This window comes from Lethenteron reissneri, chromosome 49 (assembly GCF_015708825.2).
Source record: "Lethenteron reissneri isolate LAM-NWPU_2019-01 chromosome 49, ASM1570882v1, whole genome shotgun sequence".
NCBI classification, from domain to species: domain Eukaryota; kingdom Metazoa; phylum Chordata; class Hyperoartia; order Petromyzontiformes; family Petromyzontidae; genus Lethenteron; species Lethenteron reissneri.
The window spans coordinates 123,735-145,500 of record NC_083827.1 but is presented as its reverse complement, the minus strand read 5'-3'; the positions used below and the strand labels follow the sequence as shown (position 1 = coordinate 145,500).

At 50.0% G+C, this 21,766-nt stretch overlaps 1 pseudogene; it reads right to left on the bottom strand.

The window, feature by feature from the left end:
• Nucleotides 1-21,766, bottom strand: part of LOC133354854 (large neutral amino acids transporter small subunit 2-like) — an 89,175-nt pseudogene that overhangs the window by 60,208 nt on the left and 7,201 nt on the right.

Below are 21,766 nucleotides of genomic sequence, written 5' to 3'. Positions count from 1 at the left end.
TGTTCATCAGTACCAACACCACCACCACATCACCGTTATCATTACAGACCCCAAGATCGATTGACTTATCATGATGGTCATCATCAAGGGTTGTCACGTAAACAGAACGTGGCCAATTCGTCACTAGTACAGCACACCGGTGTGTTGGAGAGTCATTGATATATTTATGCAATCTAACCCAAAAACCTCTTATGGATGATATTGGTCGCGAAAACCTCCTACGTGTTAAAATGTACGTACGTTAAACTTATTTCGCCACCGTACGTAGCGAACCGTGTCGATCGAGTGACGACCACGCACTTTGGTCCACGAGTGTCGGAGGAGGGTCTGTGCAGCGCGCTCGGCACGTGGGGTGAGAAACCCGCATTGACCCCGGAGACAACCCACCGCTCGCACAGAGGGGGTGGGGACAACGCACGGGGTGGATTCGTTCAGGAGTTGATTCTTGCTGAAGCCTCTAAACCAGCGGTTCGTATCCTGGGGGCGCGAGACATGGGCAGATTTTTTTTCGAAGGCAAATCATCGAAAATGCAAAAAGGTTAAGAACCACTGCTGTACGCGATAATTTTTGTGAATGTATCACGGTCTCGCCCGCCATTCCGCATCATCCACAAATAATCATAATGATGATCCACGTCTTCCGCACCTCCGATTATCACGGTTGGCTACGTACGGTGCGAAAGAAGTTGAGCACACGCACGTACAATAGCGCTCTCCCATTCCTGTCCATCTCCATTTTCAACCGCCCCGCCCCTCCCCAAATCTCTTCATATTATTCCTCTCTGTGTAATTGCTGCCGCTTATTGCCACCACCCCCCCTACACCCCCTTTGATAATCCCACCGCTGAATTTCCAGTCTCTTCTTCACCCGCCCGCCTGCTCGCTCGCTCAGTCCGCTAACCCCCCCTCCTCCTCCTCCTCCACTCCGGCATTACCTCCGCTCTGTCTCTGCTCTCTCCGCTCTCTCTCTCTCTGCTCATCTAACTCTCTCCGCTCTCTTCTCATACACGTATATTTCCACTCTCTCCTCTCTCTGTCCCCCCCCCCCCTCCTCTCTCTCTCGTATATTTATTTCCTGCCGAGGCGAGCGTTGCGTGCGCCTTCCGCGGCGAGATGAACCCGCGGAGAATTTACATGTAAATTGAAGTTTCATATTAATACAGTGGGGTAACTCAGATGAGAAGCTGATATGCTATTAGAGCAGCTTTAAACACATTTTGTCACACGTTTTGGCATTGACCATCCCTCCCCGCCCCCATCCTTCCCTGCCCCTCCTTCCCTTATCCTTATGGGCCCTGCGTCGTTTGGTTATTGGCAAATGCCGAGCCGTGGGATGGGGCGGCTACGATGGAGTGAGATTTCGCTACCAACCCAGCGGCCCGAGTTCGATTCCCGCTCACGGCCAACACAAGTGACGATTATCTGAACCGGTCCTGGTGCGGTGTGTAAACATCGCCACTGGGGAGACAAAGGCGGCCGGGCGTGGTGCTGGCCACCCACCCCCTCGTGTGTCGTGCCGGCCATCATAGGTGCTCGCTAAGAGTACTTTCCCCAACAACTTGTTACAGGCTATACGGGGGATCTTTGTCTGTGGTGGTGGTTGGACACGAACAGGCTTCCTCAAGCCTTGGGATGAATGTGAACGTTGAAATCTCATGAGTGCGGGAAAGGGGTTGGGGGATGATAAAAAAAAACAGGCTCCCGATATTTGTGAGCGTCTCCCCGAAGTGCGTGGGTGTCCTCGTGAACGCTGATACGGCCATCATCCCCCCCCCCCTCCACCACCCCCCACTCACCCCCCCCCCCCCACGCGCAACGTGCCGAGACATCATCTAGTCGTGTCGGCGAAAATTTAGAAGTAGTAGCAACAATAAGTCGGTACATTCGGTGGTTGTGTCAACGGCATGGCGGGAGGTTCCGTGGGGTGAGAGGTGGCGGGGAGGGGCGTCGTGCGGGACAGGCGGGAGATTCACTCTCGTGTTGTTTCACCGCGCGGGATGTCAACATTGACCGGCCTGGTCTCATTTGCAAGACTGATATTGGCCGGCTGGCTATGAGTAAGGGGGGGGGGGGGGGTGGTGGTGGCGGACGATGATTGTTACGTGTAATCCCCATTTGAGCAATTCGCGGCATTATTTTTTCGTCAACAAATTTGGCGCGTCTGGAGCGGGACGACCGGCCTCGATCGTTCCGAGGGACGTCGCGGCATCTTTGACGCCCGCTGCGAGTGAAGCAGACGGTGCAGTGCAGAGGTCGCAACCGGGTACCCGATACCCGTACCCTACCCGATACCCGGCTACCCGTACACGGCCAGGTACGGGTACGGGTAGCCGTTTGCGACCCTGGTGCGGTCGGGTACGGGTACGGGTAGGTCGTGAGTCACTGGTGAGTCACCGTTTGTCACTCATTTCGGGTAGGGTACGGGTAGGGAACGGCCGGGTACGGGTAGAGTACGGGTACGGCCGGGTACGGGTACCCATATGCGACCCTGGTGCGGCGGGGTACGGGTACGGGTGAGGAATCAAAACTCGTTTGCGACCTCTGGTGCTGTGGCGGCGGTGCCATTCGTATTATTTTCACGATGAATGCTCGCGCGGTGTTTACCGGGGCGGCCGCTGGATTCGAACCGCGAGCCTCTGCCACAAACGGTGGGGCGCCGCGGTGGTGAGATGTTCACTCCCTCGCCTGGTGTGCAGGATGTCGTGGGTTCGATCACGGCTCTGACGCCTGCTGCTGTATATTTGGAGTTTGCGGTGTCTCTCTCATCATCATCATCACGGTGGCTAGGAGATGTTAATTACCTCGCCTGGTATACAGGAGGTCATGGGTGTGAGCCCAACCCTGACGCCTGCTGTATAGTTGGTGTTTGCGGTGTCTCTCTGTCATCATCATAATCATCACGGTGGCTAGATGTTCACTCCCTCGCCTGGTGTACAGGAGGTCGTAGGTTCGATCACGGCCCTGAGGCCTGCTGCTGTATATTTGGAGGTTGCGGTGTCTCGCTCCCCATGGTCGCGTGGATTTTTCTCCGGGTCTTCAGGTTTTTCTCTCCACATTTAGAATCAATACACCTTTAGAGTGTTTGGTTGCTGTACATTTCCACGTGATAAGCCACTTCGTTGAGTGATCGCCAGGTCACTTCTGAAAAATAGCTACATTGTTCAGTGGGCCTTAGCTGGTTAAATAGTAAGTAGTAGTGTGCGTGCGTGCGCGGATTGTTATTGCTCTGCGTACGCCATTACCGACTCACGGCGGAATATTGTGAGCAGTGCTGCACTACACCCTGGCTTGATTTTCGTGACAGATTTCAGATTTTGGATTTTTATCGAGTGATGTTTTTATTTTGTTGTCGCGTTTTTTCTCCCTTCTCCCCTTGCCTGCCTGCCACTCCTATTGTGTGCTGGGGATTATTGTTGTTTTTGTTGTTAATATCGTTGTTTTTGTTGTTTGTTCATATTAATATGTGTGTGTGTGTGTGTGTTTTATCACCTCCCTTGAAAAAGTGCCCAAAGCAGCACGGGACAGATGCACTCTAAATAAAATCAAAATTGTGCCTGCACAAAAGAATAAAATCTGATATCTCTAAACATATTCTCAAACTCATCCCGCCTACATGGGCATCTTATTGTTTGCTACATACTCAGCCAGATGATGTGTAGATTTGTGGTCATTTTAAATGATCACCGATGTGGAACAATGACGATAAAGTTGCGAAGGAGCGGCATAGAGAGGCAGACGTGCACTTGGAGGTGCCTTGAGAGGCTGCAGGAGGAGCACGCGGACTAGAGAACTTAACTCGTAACTTATTTTTTATTTTATTTTTTTAACGGCCAGCACCACGCCCGACCGCCTTTGTCTCCCCCGGTGGCGATGTCTACTCACACACCGTTACCAGGTACCAGAGGTCGCAACCGGGTACCCGATACCCGTACCCTACCCAATACCCAGCTACCCATACCCGGCCAGGTACGGGTACCCGTTTGCGACCCTGGTGCGGCCGGGTACGGGTACGGGTAGGCCGTGAGTCACTGGTGAGTAACCGTTTGTCGCTCATTTCGGGTAGGGTACGGTTACGGGTAGGGAACGGGTACCCGTACCCGGCCCGGTTACGGGTACCCATTTGTGACCCTGGTGCGGCCGGGTACGGGTACGGGTAGGCCGTGAGTCACTGGTGAGTAGCCTTTTGTCACTCATTTCGGGTAGGGTACGGGTACGGGTAGGGAACGGGTACCCGTACCCGGCCCGGTTACGGGTACCCATTTATGACCCTGGTGCGGCCGGGTACGGGTACGGGTAAGGAATCAAAACCCGTTTGCGACCTCTGCCAGGTACTCATTTGAGGCCTAGTTGACGGAGCGGATACCCGATGGCTAGCACTACGCACGGCCGTCTGTTGCTCCCCCCAGCGCTGAAGTTTTGCGCATCAGACACTAATCTGTCCACCCAAGCCGCATTAACGGGGTTCAGCACGGTCGGTGAGTGGCTACCGTGTGGTGGGGTAAAGTGTGGCTTATTGTGTGGCTAGCTAGGAAGAGTAGGTGGTCAATTCATACTCTGTTTGTGGACTTTCCGGAGCTCCCCGTCAATAAGTACAGGTCTTCTATCAGCTGCAGTTTGACCGACGTTTCACGGGCCATGCCTGTGAAAATAGAGCTGTATGGCTCATCGGATAGTCCTCTTAATATAAATCAATATAAATCCGATTAAACTATCGTTGCAAGATCCTAGGCTTTGTTGCAAAGCTAAAATTTGCCAAGTTTCAGTGGCATAATGTTGTTGTATTATTATTGTCACTATGCAAGTTTACAAAGAGGGTGATTATTTCAACTTTTCACAAGTGTTTACGGTGTTAACAATGGCGCTCCAAATTGTGCAGCGGAATTCACAAACGGTGCGTGTGTGTGCGTGTGTGCGTGCGTGCGTGCGCGCGTGTGTGTGTGCGCGCGTGCATAAAATCAACTCGGTTGCCACTTTAAGTCTTTAATCTCGGCGGCTCAGGAAGAAAAGGACGGTCGCACGCGCCCTCGACAAAGGCGTGAGCACTGGAGTGTTCATTTCCAAGCGGCGCTCTCGATTTAGAAATTCATTACAAAAAAATAAACTATTAGCGCAAGCCGCATCCTGCATCGTGACCCCCGCGAAAGGCGAAATGAGAGCGCGTCCGCACACATCTTGGTTTGCGAGAGCGACAACAATGATGACGACGCCGATGACGATAGCAACAATGATGACGATGATGACAATGATGACAATGTTGGTGATGATGATGACAATGATGATGACGATGATGACAATGATGACAATGTTGGTGATGATGATGACAATGATGACGACGATGATGATGACGACCGTGACGACGACGATGATGATGACAATAACGACGATGACGACGATGATGACACTGATGAAGATGATGATGATGACAATGATGATTACGATGATGACGACGATGATGACGATGATGATGACGACCGTGACGATGATGATGACCATAACGACGATGATGACAATGATGAAGATGATGACAATGATGACGACGATGGTGACTGTAGGTTTTATTTATCTTCCCTGAATTTACTTTGTGTGCTGAAGCTGCCACTATGGTGGTTGTCATTGTTCATGCCCTGGGCTTTGGGCTTTCTTCCAATCCAGCGCGCTCATGTTAGTTGTATGGTTACAGCTGGTTAGTTGGTTGTATAGGTTAGGGTTAGTTATACGGTCTCAGATAGTTAGTTGGTTGTATGGTTAAGGTTAGTTCGTAGTCTGGTTAGAGTTAGCTGTATGGTTGGGTTAGCTGTGTGCTTAGCAATAGTTGCATGGTTTTGGTTAGTTGTATGGGTTAGTTAGTTAGTCAATGTTTCTATTGTGATGTGGGTTTCTCGTCCTTTAGAGATTTTAATTATGCAAGGCTCTGTGCATTGCACTGCACCACGATGGGTGGCGACGGGCATGGGGGAGGAGGCATTCATCCAGCAGCGGATAGACCGTGGATGACGATGGTGAGGATGGTGAGGATGGTGAGGATGGTGAGGATGGTGAGGATCTACACGTTCTGCCGTGTGAGCTGTGAACAGAGGCCGTGGGAAAATGTGCACGCTGGAGTGAAGATGATTGTTTTTGTTAAGATAAAGGTGCAGCCCTGAAATGTCTCACTCACTCCACTGCTGGCGTCAGTGCCTCCACTGGACGGGGGCTCGGGAAGGGCCCTCTATAAGAGGGCATTTGGCCACCTCTTCCACACGTACGTACGTATGTTGGACTTCTTTCGGCCTGTTTGTCATGGGAGAGGTGGCAGAGTACCTACACTTTACCCCACCGCACGGGTCCCGGTTACCGAGCTATTGCGGTGTCACCCGTTTATACTGCTGGCTGGATCGAGCCAGTCGGGGATGGAGGGGTGGGGTGTGTGGGGGGGGGGGGAGATTTTAGAATCTTGCACCCTTGTTTGAAGCGCCCGCCCTGAGTTGAACCGGCGACCTCTGGATCACACACCCATTGTGCCAACCTCTGGATCACACACCCATTGTGCCAACCTCTGAATTCGCAAGCCCAGTATGCCAACCTCTGGATTGCAAGCCCATTATGCCACCCTTTGGATCGCAAGCCCAACAGTGCCAACCTCTGTATCACAAGCCCAGTGTGCCAACCTCTGTATCGCAAAATCAGTGTGCCAACCTCTGTATCGCAAGCTCAGTGTGCCAACCTCTGAATTCGCAAGCCCAGTGTGCCAACCTCTGTATCGCAAGCCCAGTGTGCCAACCTCTGGATCACAAGCCCAGTGTGCCAACCTCTGTATCACAAGCCCAGCGTGCCAACCTCTGTATCGCAAGCTCAGTGTGCCAACCTCTGAATTCGCAAGCCCAGTGTGCCAACCTCTGTATCACAAGCCCAGCGTGCCAACCTCTGTATCGCAAGCTCAGTGTGCCAACCTCTGTATCGCAAGCCCAGTGTGCCAACCTCTGTATCACAAGCTCAGTGTGCCAACCTCTGAATTCGCAAGCCCAGCGTGCCAACCTCTGTATCGCAAGCTCAGTGTGCCAACCTCTGAATTCGCAAGCCCAGTAGTGCCAACCTCTGAATTCGCAAGCTCATTATGCCAACCTCTGGGTCACAAGCCCAGTAGTGTCAACCGTTGCGTGCCTCCGATTAGCGCGGTTGGCTACTACGTATGGTGCGAAGGAAGTTCAACACACACACACACGCACACACGTTGAAGCACTGTGGCAGCGCCCGTAAAAATTGATGCCGAATCTATATCTTACGATGTAAGCTTTTTTTTTTTGTAACACAGACGCTACGGCGAGTTCATAAATACCGTCCCGGGTGACGTTAATAACGGCGGCGGCGGGTGATTTTAATTAAGGTGTTGCGCCAGGGTTGGGGCGAGTGTGGGATCAGCGAGGGTGTTGTGGGGGGGGGGTTGGGTGGAGGGGGGCAGATCGATAGTGGGTAGGATTCGTCGAGACGGAGTGGAGAAATTGATGGGCGTTGAAGAAGATGTGTGACGAGGACGGGAGAGCACGGCGCGGTGGAGGTGACAAACGGGTGGTGGTGGTTGTGGTGGTTGCGGTTGTGTTGTTGGTGGGAGGAGAGCGTGGTTGTGGAGGGGGAGGCGTGGTGGGGGGGGGGTGCGGATAGAGGGCGGGGGGGGGGGGTCCACGCTAAAAAATCTCGCTCTTTCACCTCGGAATCATCACGTCCATTTGTAAGCTCATTATGTTGATTTCTTTTCACCAAAACACAATCTCTGTCTCTCTGTAATTTGATCCACTTCTCTTTATTTATTTCCTAACCTCCCCCATCCTCCCCATCCTCCTCCTCCTCCAGCCAACCCCCCACCGCTCCTTTCCCAGTGTCTCACGTTTCCCTAAGACTGGGGAGGGTGGTCGCGCCCCCCTGTCCGCCGCACGCACACTCTGCACACCCACGCCGTGGTGCTCATTTTCTTTTTTCTACTTCTGTGTGTGCGTGTGTGACAGAGAAGCAAGGGTTTGTTTTTATTTCCATCTGATTACGGGGGGAGGGGGATGGGGGGGGTGGTTTTTCTTTCTGGAGCAGTTACTTACTGCCGAGACCGCTAATTTGAAGTCTTCCATTATTAGTTGCTGCAGGGTTCTTGTCAAACAGAGTCATTATTGGCCCCTAATTGGACCATTCCTTTGCTCGCTCGCTCGCGTTGGCCTATCTTTGCGTGCCCGAGCGTGGATTGACACAACAACAACAGCAACAAAAAGTTTGCCCTCAATGCAGTTCTTTTGTGTGCCCAGCCCTGGGAGGAATACAATTCACGCTTGAGCCCCTTGGCGCTAGTGATGAAAGGCGTTGCCGCTTTTGCACTGGGCGTTTCCACTGGCACATCCGAGCCAGCGCTGAATCGGCACGGTACAGGTGCTTTTTCCACTTGCACTTCTGAACCAAGCCAGTGCTGGGCCAGCACAGCACTGTTGGTTTTTCCCACTGGGACTTCAGCGTGCTAGTGCTGGAATATCATGGCACGGTTGGTTTTTCCACTGGCACTTGTGAGCCAAGCCAGTGCTGGGACAGCATGGTACAGGTGTTTTTTTTACACTGGCGCTTGTGAGCCGTGTCAATACTGGGCCAGCACGGTACAGGTGTTTTTTTTCTTTTTCCACTGGCTATTTGCCATGCCTATCCTGCAATGTGATTCCGCCCGGTTCGCGGTCGCCCGCTATGCTACGTCTGCCGTGATCGCCACGGCAGAAACGGAGTGGTTTTAGAAGGATGCGACTCATGTGATAAGATATTCACACGACCCAGTGTGTGTATGTGTGTGTGTGTTTAGTTTTATCAGCTGCTGTCTAATTATAATTTTTTAATAATGGATGATATCTTTACGGACAACCCTGCATGTTTTTTTTTTCTCCAATCTGGCAATCTTATTTACTCAATGAATTATTTCTACTCTATTGCTAGGTTTTATTAAGGCCCATGCTTCACACACAATCTTGGGATGCACAGTGGCCCAAATGGAAATGTAGAGGTACGACCATGAAATCTATTCATCCTGCAGCAGACTGTCACTCGCACTGACACTCACACAAACAAAAAGAAAGATCCCCCGTGTAGCCTTAACAGACTGTTGGGGCAAGTACTGTTAACGAGCAGCATCTATTAATGCCGGCACGGTACACGATGGGGTGGGTGGCCAACACCACGACCCAGCCGCCTTTGTCTCCCCAGTAGCGATGTTTACTACACACCGCACCAGATTGCCATTGAGGCTGAGTCTACCTAGGAGAGGCCCAAGACTGGTTCAGATAATCGTCACCGGTGTCGGCCGTGAGCAGGACTTAAACTCACGTCGCTGGGTTCGTAGCGCAGCGCGCTAACCACTGCGCCACTGCTCCCCACACGCTCGCACACACACACAGACCTACACACACGCAAATATAAAGATCCGCTGTGTGCCCTCAACAGACTGTTGGGGAAAGTGCTGTTAGCGAGCACCTATGAAGGTGCTGGCTAACAGATTTTTTTCCCTCCGAGTTCTCCGGTTTCTCTCTGAATTTAGAATCGACATGCATTTTAGAGTATGTGGCTCCCGCTGTAAAATGTCCACGCGATGATTACGCAAACTTCGGTGAGCTATAATTTTTGGCCAGGCCGCTTCTCAAAAAGACCTACATATGTAGGCTCAGCGGGCCTCACACCTGGTGAAATGAAAGAAAAAGAACGTAGTTGCGTTTGACTTTAAAAGGCTTCCCATGAAATGAACCGCTGCGAGGCTTTTAATGAATCCGTCGCCGTGACGACGGCGATGAGAGGGAGGTCAATAGCCCCAGCGACCAGCCCCCCACCCGCCACCCATGCCCCCCCCCCCCCCCATTGGCATTTACCGCCGCAAAATACCCAGCGGCTGTAGCTCGCCAGAGTTACGCACGCTTAAGTACAGTTTAATCGTTTAGGGTTACCGCAGCGAAGGCAGAGGCGCAGCCCTGCAATTCCCTGCTCGTGCCACTGCTGGCGGAAGGGGTACTCCCGCTTCGAGGGAGCCTCGGCCGTAATGGGGTGTTTTGGTCTACTCTTCCACATTGGACGGCCCGGGAATTGACGTCTGCACGGTTGGCTGCGCACGGTTCGGCGTGTGGGGTTCGGGTGGCTGGAATTGATTTGTCCCGAGACCTGATACCCTGCCAGGGTGACACGGCAGAGTGCAGACTTGATATCGTTCGTTCGGTTTGCATCCGCAGTGGGGATGCAGCGTTGCCCCCTCGCGAGGGCGCGGGATTTTCTCCGGTTTCCTCCCGCAGGTATGAACGCTCTCACGAATTGGCCCAAAAATTCTACATCTTGGCGTGTCGATGACGGCAGAGCTTGCGGACAATATTGTTGGGAGCGCCGGCGCGCCGCCCGGCCGCTTGCCGCCCTCCAGCGCAGGGTCTGCGGGGCGGTCGTGAGATGCGGTTTTGCACGAACGACGTCGACGACGGCGGCGATGATGATGATGATGGTGACGACGGCGACGACGGCGATGATGAAGATGATGAAGATGATGAAGATGATGAAGATGGCGGCGATGATGAAGATGGCGGTCGATGATGTAGATAGCGGCGATGATGAAGATGATGATGGTGACGACGGCGACGACGGCGATGATGAAGATGATGAAGATGATGAAGATGATGAAGATGGCGGCGATGATGAAGATGATGAAGATGGCGGCGATGATGAAGATGGCGGTCGATGATGTAGATAGCGGCGATGATGAAGATGACGGTGATGATGATGGTGACGACGGCGACGACGGCGATGATGAAGATGGCGGCGATGATGAAGATGATGAAGATGACGGCGATGATGAAGATGGCGGCGATGATGAAGATGATGAAGATGGCAGCGATGACGAAGATGGCGGCGATGATGAAGATGATGAAGATGACGGTGATGATGAAGATGGCGGCGATGATGAAGATGATGAAGATGGCGGCGATGATGAAGATGGTGAAGATGGCGGCGATGATGAAGATGGCGGCAGCGATTAAGACGGCGATGACGGCGACGACGACTCTGCTTCGTATAAAACTCGACGCCACTGCGCGTCGCGCGGGGCGGGAATACAATTTCTTCGAGGTCCCCCCCATCCCCCTCCTCCCCCCCCCCACTGCTACCCCCCCCCCCCCCCCCACCGACTCCCCCACCTCTCTCCTCTCCTGCCCGCCTTGCCGTCAGATGAAGACGGAGGGATAAACAAACGCATCTGGATTCTGTTTGCAGGCTCGGCAAATTGGGCTGGGCGCCGTCGGGGCAAGAAGTTTCTTCGGCGTGACGCTTGGCGAGACTGCAACCCATTGCTCCTTCCGTCTCTCGCAATCTGCGCCCCCCCCCACAAACCTCCTCCGCATCCGTCGCTCAGAATCACAATCGGATAAATCGTCGACGCTCGGGGCGAATCCGATGAGCTATGAAGCTCTTCCCCCCCCCCGTGGATGTCCAGGAACACAGATGTCCAGCGATCTGTGAAAGTGGGGGGACCGGGTCTTCTCCCGCCATGTCGCTCCCCCCCAAAGGTCGCAACCGGGTACCCGATACCCGTACCCTACCTGATACCCGGCTACCCGTACCCGGCCAGGTACGGGTACGGGTACCCGTTTGCGACCCTGGTGCGGCCGGGTACGGGTACGGGTAGGCCGTGAGTCACTGGTAAGTAACTGTCTGTCACTCATTTCGGGTAGGGTACGGGTACGGATAGGGAACGGGTACCCGTACCCGGCCGGGTACGGGTACCCATTTGCGACCCTGGTGCGGCCGGGTACGGGTAAGGAATCAAAACCCGTTTGCGACCTCTGCTCCCCCCCCCACCCGCCCACCCCACGTGGCAGAGCGAGTGACATCGGCTCGTGTGCGGGAGCGAGATGGATCGCGATGCGATACGCCGACAGATTCGGGGAAGCCTTCATCCAGCAGTGGATTGATCATGGCCCACGATAGCGTATTTACCGAGATGGTGCCGCACGCGTGTTGAGACGCTGTGGCACGCACGCGCGTGGGTAGGCGTGGTATGTAGATATTACGTAGCATATATACTTGCGTGTGTTGGTGGTATGTATTGAGATTCAATTGCATGTACACACGTGGTATTGAGGTGGGTTGTATTGATGTGCTATGGCATATACGTGTGTGGATAGGGGTGATATGTATTGAGATTCTATTGCATACGCGTGTGGATATGGATGGTACGTATTGAGATTCTGTTGCATAGACCGGTGGTATTTAGAAATTCTGTTGCATTTATACTTGTGTGTATTGGTGGTATGTGTTGGGATTGTATCGCCTATACATGTGTGGCATAGAAGTGGTACGTGTCCGGGATTCTCTATGCGTACACACACACTTGGATGGGGTTGTGGGTGTGATGGGTGGGTGGATGTTCCCTTTGTTCGGAGCATGTGGTGCCCCTTAGCATTCCCGTACAGCGCTAATCCTTCCACGTTCGGTGTCCTGCTGTCTATAATTACGGGGATTTTCCCTAAGCCTCCGTGCATTCATTGCCTTAAATTACCCGTCAACTACACTGGCGCATTAGGGGCTGCGCGGTTTCAAAGAGCAACAGTGAGCAGATGAAAAACAAACTTAAGTTTCTCACCCCCTGCAGCCTCGGCAGGAATCACTTGCAGCCGCCTCTGTGGGTGTGCGTCCGTGTGTTGGTGTGTGCGTGCGTGCGTGTGCGCGTGCGTGTGTGTGTGTTGGTGTGCGTGCGTTGGTGTGTGTGTGTGCGTTGGTGTGCGTGCGTGTGCGCGCGTGTGTGTGTGTGTTGGTGTGCGTGCGCGCGTGTGTGTTGGTGTGCGTGCGTTGGTGTGCGTGCGTGCGTTGGTGTGTGTACGTGTGTACGTGTGTTTATGTCAGCAGCAGTGGTCAATTCACTGCTGGATGAAGGCCTCTGTTTTTCTTGTTTCATGATCATTTAACATTTCCAAACAATTGTATGTCCATCATCCGGCTAAGCGAACACTTCACAACAAAGGTACCAAGGAGGCGTTTTGTATGAAAACTATTTGGATACCAGATTTTTGGGAATTCTTCGGTAAAAATTTCGAGTTTATTATGTATTTTCATATTTTACAGTTACGTTGATTCTAATAACATAACGGAGTTGATTAGATCACTAAATGTCGTGGTGTGAACAGGCTCACAGTAAGCATTGATGACAAATATCTGAACAATTTCTCGGCCTCAAATGGGTACCTGGTGTGATTTGTAAACATCACCACTGGGGAGACAAAGGCGGCCGGGCGTGGTGTTGGCCACCCACCGCCTCGTGTGCCACTGGGCGCTCGCGAAAAGCACTTGCCCCAACAGCATGTTAAGTCTATACGGGGGATCTTTATCTTTGTTTGGCTCCACCCGCTTTTGGGTAGTGGTGGCCTTAATAGACGCTCACTAACAGCACCTACACCCGCAGGCTATTGTGAGGCTAAATGGGGATCGTTGACAAGGTATGTGTGTGTGTGTGCGTTAGGCATGCTTACAACTAAAGCATGTGAGATTTAGCCGTTTGAAACGTGGAGGCTAGTTTTACAGAAATATATAATACTATCTTCTTGGTTCTTTCGGTAAAGTCACGTAGAAGGGAAGTAATAAAATAATAAAAATAAAACATCATAAATGAATGTTCAGACGCTGCCTCCCCGACAGACCTGGTCTTCACCTGAGGACGGCTGCTTGCGTTGTGGCCGAAACGTCGTGAGAATTATTTTATTATGTTTTATTTTTATTATTTTATTACTTTCCTTCTACGTGACTTTACCGAAAGAACCAAGAAGATGAATCTCTGCATTCACGAAAGCTTTAAATCAAAATATATAATACTAGTTCATGAAGCCTGTCTTCGCCAGGCAAAACATTTCAATAAATGTAATAATTAACCTGATGTGATTTTTACAATTATTATCTACGATCAGACACTAATAACTACTTCGAACAATTAGTACTTTTCCGGAAAAAAAGCCACAAAAATAGTTGACGACTTATATTTAAAGAGTACTTATCGGAAACCGCTCTATTTAAAGATTCCGTTATTTTTTATATTAGAAAGAACACAAATTTATTAGCTTAATAGTTTATGAGGGGAAGCTCCTATCTTTGATCGTTTTCGAATTATTCAGATTTGAACATCATAAAATGTGTATTATTTCGTTCAAAACCACTTCAATCCGAAATATTAAAAATAAAATATAAGATAGAGCAATGGTTCTCGCTTTAATTTTATTTGCTGTTTAACGCTCTATCAAACGAAAAAACCCGCAATCTTATATTTTGAACGGTGTCTGAATGACACCAGGCACAAACATTTTCATAGGGCACTTTAAATCAAGATTTGGGGGCCTTCAAATAAAAAATTTCGGATTTTCAGATTCCTCCTGTTGATGTTTGTCTCCTAAAGCTACTTGCCAAATTCCAGCGTTCTACCTTGTCGAGAAGTACCCTGGAGGTTTTTGAGTTATACAGATTAAGGTCTTTATTTATATAGATTTATTTTCTGCAAAAGAGGAACATTTGCAATTATAATATATTGGCTTATCCGACATGGTTTTGTAAACATTTTTTTTTCTTAATCCGACCTTCCAAACAACTTATTTTGACTCACACCTTAACTTACGTTATAACGACTGTTTATTTGAATTTATACGTGATGAGCAAGGAACGGGATCGCGTCCGGGCGAGCGTACAGGGAGGAGATGGAGCGATGGAATCGGTTCAAGTGCCAGATCGTGAGCGGTGGCGATGAAGCCTTTGGGTGTCGTTCATCCAGCAGTGGAATTGATCATGCCTGACAATCATGATTATGAGCTAAAATCCCATTTTTCAGCATTATTACCTACGCTGTATTTATTTGGCAAACATTATTTTTCGTAATTAATCTGTAAATCATAATCCATCATCATCACTGCCAATCTTCCATTGTCATCGAAATACCAAAGTGACTTATTGCACTGTTTACAATGTTTGCCAGCAGCGTACCGCAGCATTAATTGTGCGTTTGAGAATTAAAGGGCAGGTTGAAAGGTAACATTTAGAGTAGTTTCCGAAAGATATTAACGTGTTTTCTCGGTCCCCTGTTTCTGCATTTGCTTACCAAACGCCCGGCCAGCTTGGTCATCTTCATCATCACCACCACCACTGTCAATCATCGGTTGCCATCATCATCATCAATATCAGCATCAATTAAAAACAACACCCTGTCTCGATGAAAACGCAGTCGCTCAGCGATTGTAAAGCAGTGTATTGCTCGTACAGAAGTTCAGTTTCAGTTTATTTTCGAGTACCCTTTGGGCCAAGAAGCTCTCAAATCGTGTTGCGTCAACAAATACAACACCACCGTCGCTTATCCGGCATACGCAACGAGTCACAGTAAATATATCAACACTAAAAAGAACAGATAAGCGAAATAAAACAATTGCTAGCAAAGCATAATCGCAACATAAATTATTGTTATTTAAAAAAAAATTTAGTTAAATAGAGATTATCATCAGATGCCACTCTGTATCTCTAAAGAATGCTAATTTGAATCCGCAATAGTAATTACAATTCAGATAGAGCCTCAACACGATGGCATTATATTGAGGAATCAAAAAAAACACAGCATCCATAAAAAACGTAGTGTTAACAACGCACAAGAAGTGCTCGCTTACAGGCAAAAAATATGTATACATCGTACAACTCTCTAAACATTGGAAGCTGGGCAGGAATTCACTTGAAAGTAGAGATTTAAAGTGACTTGATCGACAGGAATGACTGCAGACCAGGCTTTGTGGCGATGTTGTTCCAGAGACTAGGGGAAGCCACCGAAAAGTAGTGCGATCAAAAAAAATAATCGATTTGCTGACAACACATTCTTTGATGTATGTTGAACTTCTGTTGCACCATACATAGTCAACTGTTGCTAATCGGAGGTGCGGGATGCTGCTGCTGCTGTTCGATGTGTCGGCAGCGGTGCACAAGCACAGCCAACAACAACAACAACGAAGACAAAGATCCCTCCGTGGAAGCTTCAACAGACTTTTCGATTTAAAGCTTTCGTGACTGCAGGGATTCATCTTCTTGGTTCTTTCGGTAAAGTCACGTAGAAGGGAAATAATACAATAATAATAATAAAACATAATAAAATACAATTCTCACGACGTTTCGGCCACAACGCAAGCAGCCGTCCTCAGGTGAAGAACAGGGCTGTCGGAAAGACAGCGTCTGAATGAGACAGACCTGTTCTTCACCTGAGGACGGCTGCTTGCGTTGTGGCCGAAACGTCGTGAGAATTGTATTTTATTATGTTTTATTTTTATTATTTTATTATTTCCCTTCTACGTGACTTACCGAAAGAACCAAGAAGACTTCAACAGACTGTTGGGGTAAGTGTTGTGAGTGAGCAGCACCCTGTGAAAAACAAACAACAACACCACAGTGGGCCTCAAACGTTGACAATAATTCCATACGACGGAAAAAAATCTGCCCCGGGAAAATAAGTGGACGTGATAATAGATGACGTTTCAGGCAATGGGCCTTCTACATGCATGTTTATTTATTTATAAAAAAACATAAATCCGTGACTCTTTTTAAATTCTTCCTACGAAGAAGAGCCCAGTGTGAGAAACGTCGCCTATTTGCATACACACACACACGTGCGCGCGCGCGTGCACACAAATACGTATTTTATTTTTAATGCAGCAGCGTTACGGACGGGGACGCGTGTGAATTTTCTATTTTTGTCGGAGCAATAACAACATCGGTGCTGGAATTAGTCGGGCCCCCCACCCCCCTGCACCCACCCCCCCCCCCGCCCCCCCCCAATGCATCTTACCACCTGGAGTGGTGCTCCCATCAATTTGACGCCCCACTTCCCCCCCTCCACCCCCCCCACCCCCCCACCTCCCACCTCGTGCTGGCTCAAAGCTTCACGAAAAGAGATTTATTCTCAAAGCCAGCAAAGCAAGGTAGCCACGGCCAATTTCCAGCCCCATCTAGTCTGCTCTCATTACCTTTCTATTATCACTTCCATTCATTCATTATTACTACTACTACTACTTTGCTTTGTCAATCTGGAATCTGTCGGGACCTCCCAGTGTATTTATGCAGCGCATGTTCATCTGTTTGTCTTCTTGATGTCCATCTCCATTTGTCTGTCTGCCCATGTGTCTGTCTGGGTTCACTACTGACGATGCGCTCCCCAAATTTCACCAGGCTCACTGTTCATGAACTCTTGGAAGTGCTTGCACAAAGGATAGTACATCTCATCCTGTGTTCTTTGGAATCTGGGAGCGGCGGTGTAGCGGGTTTGCACGCTGCGCTACGAACCCCGGCGATCCGAGTTCGATTCCCGCTCACGGCCAACACCAGTGACTATTACCTGAATCGGTCCTGGGCATCGCCCGGGTTGACTCAGCCTCAAATGAGTACCTGGTGCGGTGTGTAAACATCGCCACGGGGGAGACAAAGGCGGCTCGAATTGGGTGCTGGCCACACACCCCTCGTGTGCCGTGCCGGCCTTCGTAGGTGCTCGCTAACATGCACTTGCCCCAACAGTCTGTTAAGGCTATATGGGGGATCTTTGTCTTTTTGTGCAGGCCCGGGGGAGCGGTGGCGCAGCAGTTGGCGTGCAGCACTTAGAACCCGGCGTTCCGAGTTCCATTCCCGCTCGCCGTAAGCATTGATGACAAATATCTGAACCATATCTGGGCCTTCTCTAGGTCTACTCAGCCTTAAATGAGTAGTGTGCAAACATCGGCACTGGGCAGATAAAGGCGGCTGGGGGTGGTGCTGGCCACCCACCCCTTCTTGCATACTTGCCGGCCTTAATAGGTGCTCGCGAACAGCACTTGCTCCAAACAGTCTGTTTAAGGCTGTATGGAGGATCTTTTTCTTCTTCGTACATGACCGTGGTGCGTACGTACGTGCATACCTGCGTGTGCATCAGTACCCGCGAGTGCATTTGCGCCTTCGTGCGCAGCGTGGGGTGCGCGCGTGCGTGCGTGCGCGCTCGCTCGCTCGCTCTCTTCGCTCGCGCGTGGTGTGTGTGCGAGTATCTGCCACATAATTCCTTCCTGATCAGCGACATCAGTGGGATCATGGGGGTGCCGACTAATGTGACAGAAGGATCTGTAATCTGCTTTAGAAAAGCTGGTGGCGGTGGGGCGGTGGGGGGGGGGGGGTGGAAAAGATAAATATCCATGACAAGACACCCCCGAAAAGACCCAAGCCTTGCACCCCAAGCCACCCCCTGTCCCCCAGTAAATGTTCTCACCCAGTCCTCCTCCTCTCTCCACCTCTCTCTCTCTCACGCTCATTCTCTTCTTGTCTCCCCCCCCCACCCCCAGCCCCTGCACCCATCTCTTCCCTGACATCTAGTCGTCAACCTCCCCCCCCCACCGCCACCGCCACCACCCCCGCCAGTTGTTAGAGGGTGGACAAGCCGCCGTTCGTTTGGATTGACGGGCCGGGCGTTGGGATAATTACTTCCAACATTCTTGGCTTAATCAGGGAATTAGTTGAGAATGCGGCACTGTTGTTGGGAGAGGCAGAAATCCCCACTGTTGATGCTGGTGGCCTGATGGCTTTGATGTCCTCGACGAAAATAAAGGCTTGGAGGATCGAGATCAAGTAATTAGGCTGCGGTTCTTTCGCTCCTTTTGCAGGAAATCCATTTCAACAGCAAGATTAGCGGCGGTGTTTCATGGTAAATTGTCCTTGAAGGCTTTCTTTATTTCTTTTTGTATTCTTTTTTTACTACAGGGCAGGAGGAGGGGGGGAGCCACGATTGGTTTCAAATTTAAAATAAAAGGACAATTCAATAAAGTGGGCAGGTGGTGCGTCATCGATGCTCGCGAATGAAGTTGCTTGGAGATTAGTTTTGTGTGAGCACGTGTGTGTGCGAGCGTGCGTGCGAGCGTGCACGCGTGTGTGTGTGTGCGCACAGTGTTGGGAACGTGTGTGTGTGTCTACGCACGACGGTGAGAACGTGTGTGAGCACCTGTGTGTGTGTGCGCACTGTGGTGGCAACGTGTGTGTGTGTGTGTACGACAGTGGGAACGTGTCTGTGCACGTGTGTGTGTGCGCACTGCGGTGGCAAACGTGTGTGTGTGTGTGTGTACGCACGATGGTGGAACGTGTGGTGTGTGTGTGCACGTGTGTGTGCGCACGACGATGGGAACGTGTGTGTGTGCACATGTGTGTGTGCACTGCGGTGGGCAACGTGTGTGTGTGTGTGTACGCACGACGGTGAGAACGTGTGTGTGTGCACGTGTTTGTGTGCACTGCCGTGGTAGCGTGTGTGTGTGTGTACGCACGACGGTGGGAACGTGTGTGTGTGTGTGTGTGCGTGTGTGCGCACTGTGGTGGAAACGTGTGTGTGTGTGCACGTGTGCGTGCGTGTGTGTGCACTGCGGTGGCAACGTGTGTGTGTGTGTGTGCACGGCGGTGGGAACGTCAGCCGGCACACAGCGGTACGCCGTGCCGGTACGCGGCGGTACGCCGTGGTGTTGTTGACCTCTCACTCCGCTGGGACTCCGCTGGCCTTCGTAGGTGCTGCTCATGAACGGCACTTTGCCCATCCGCGTGTGAGTGGCAGTGATGTGGGCAGCAGGGATGAACAGGTTTCATATCGGCACCTCGATATTTTGACTTCTGTGTGTATCTGTATCTCAAGTCAGTCGACCCATGGCACCTGGTCTGTCCCGTTGGACACTTCACGTGGCCTTAAAGTGCACTTAGCCTGGCACAAGCGCCATGGTGACATCACCTGCCACTTAGTGGCGAATGACCTTATCAAGGAATTTATATCGTGCCTTCTTAATCAAGCGGCTTCATGATGACTTACAAAAATGTTACGGGGATGGTTGGGAGGTGAATTAGTGAAAGGGCAGGGAAGGGGATACCAGGAAAGGGCAGCGTAAAGTAGGGGAAGGAATAATATATGTGCACAGACATAAAAAATATATAGTAAACGTAATTACGTTTACTTGCAGTTTCAGCTGCGCTAACTGCAGCACCACCGCTCTAATCCTTTTGTTGCGCTGTGAACCCGCTCACCTGAGTTCGATACCCGGCCACGGCTAACGAGTGACACCTGAACCGGTCCTGGGCACCATTCTTTGACCAAACCCCCCACTGAGAGCATCGTGGTGAAGTATGGTCAAAAAACATTTAATGAGCCATGGGTAACCCCCCTCCTCCCCCCCCCTTCACCGTTACCAACTTCCACTGCCCAGTGCGGTGATATGTTAACTACCTCGCCTGGTATACAGGAGGTCGTGGGTTCGATCCCTGACCCTGACGCCTGCTGCTGTGTATTTGGAGTTTTCGTGTCCATCTCATCGTGGTCGCGTGGATTTTTTCAATGGGGCCTCCAGTTTTTCCCTCCACATTTGGAATCAAAATCACGCGTTTAGAGTATTCGGCTGCTATACAATTCCACGTGTTAAGGGTTTTTGTTTATCATTGAGCAATCATTTGTGGCTAGAATACAGTTTTTTTTGGGTGAGATCGCGTAAATATATTAAAGTGTCATTAAACCCGCCACCACCCGACACAGCCAACTAGTAAGGGTTGTCACGTAAACAGAACGTGGCCAATTCGTCACTAGTACAGCACTAGTGTGTAGTGTATAGTGTAGTATACTAGTACAGCACTAGTGTATAGTGTAGTGTATAGTAGTGTAGTGTATAGTGTAGTCTATTGTGTTGTGTGTAGTGTAGTGTGTAGTGTAGTGTATAGTGTAGTGTATAGTGTAGTGTATAGTTGTGTAGTGTATAGTAGTGTAGGTATAGTGTAGTCTATTGTGTAGTCTATTGTGTTGTGTATAGTGTAGTGTATAGTGTAGTGTGTAGTGTAGTGTATAGTGTAGTGTACTAGTACATCACTAGTGTATAGTGTAGTGTAGTGTGTAGTGTAGTGTATAGTGTAGTGTATAGTGTAGTGTATAGTGTAGTATACTAGTACAGCACACCGGTGTGTTGGAGAGCCAAGCCACAACATTTACAATCTGAGTACGACGTTTCGCCAGTAATTACAACCAGCTTCATCAGGCGACAGCCAGATTTTGTGGCCAGGTTGCTTCTGAAATAGAGCTCTATGGCTCAGTGGGCCTTAGCTGATAAACTTAATATAAATTTCGATTTAAAGCTTTCGTGACTGCAGGGATTCATCTTCTTGGTTCTTTCGGTAAAGTCACGTAGAATGGAAATAATAAAATAATAAAATAAAACATAATAAAAATTCTCACGACGTTTCGACCACAACGCAAGCAGCCGTCCTCAGGTGAAGAACAGGTCTGTCGAGAAGACAGAGTCTAGTTTCTTACAGTTTATACAAATATTCCCTACGACTGACGTAGGGTGTTGAGGCGTTCATCCAGCAGTGGATTTTACAAGGGGTTGGAAAACATCCACGTTATTGTTGCTGCTCGCATGTGGAGTAGACTTGCCGTCACGCGACACCATTTTATTGAATTTCCTTGCACTTATATTCTGCAGGGCGAGCTCACAAAATGAATGCCGTGGTGATAAATTGTGAATAAGCTGAGCTTCGTCTGAATATAACTTTTTATTTTTTTAAAGTTTGAAGTGGAAACTTTACGTATTGATAAAATAAAAAAATGGAGTAATTTATTTTATGAGGACAAGTGCAAAGTCGGTTTTAATAGAGAATGTAAGATAAGTTATATGGGAACATTTACCGAATTTCGTTTATTTTTGTTTGGTGGGGGTATCGGTGGGTGGGTGGGTGGGACAACATTTACCTGTTTGCAATTTCAGAATTG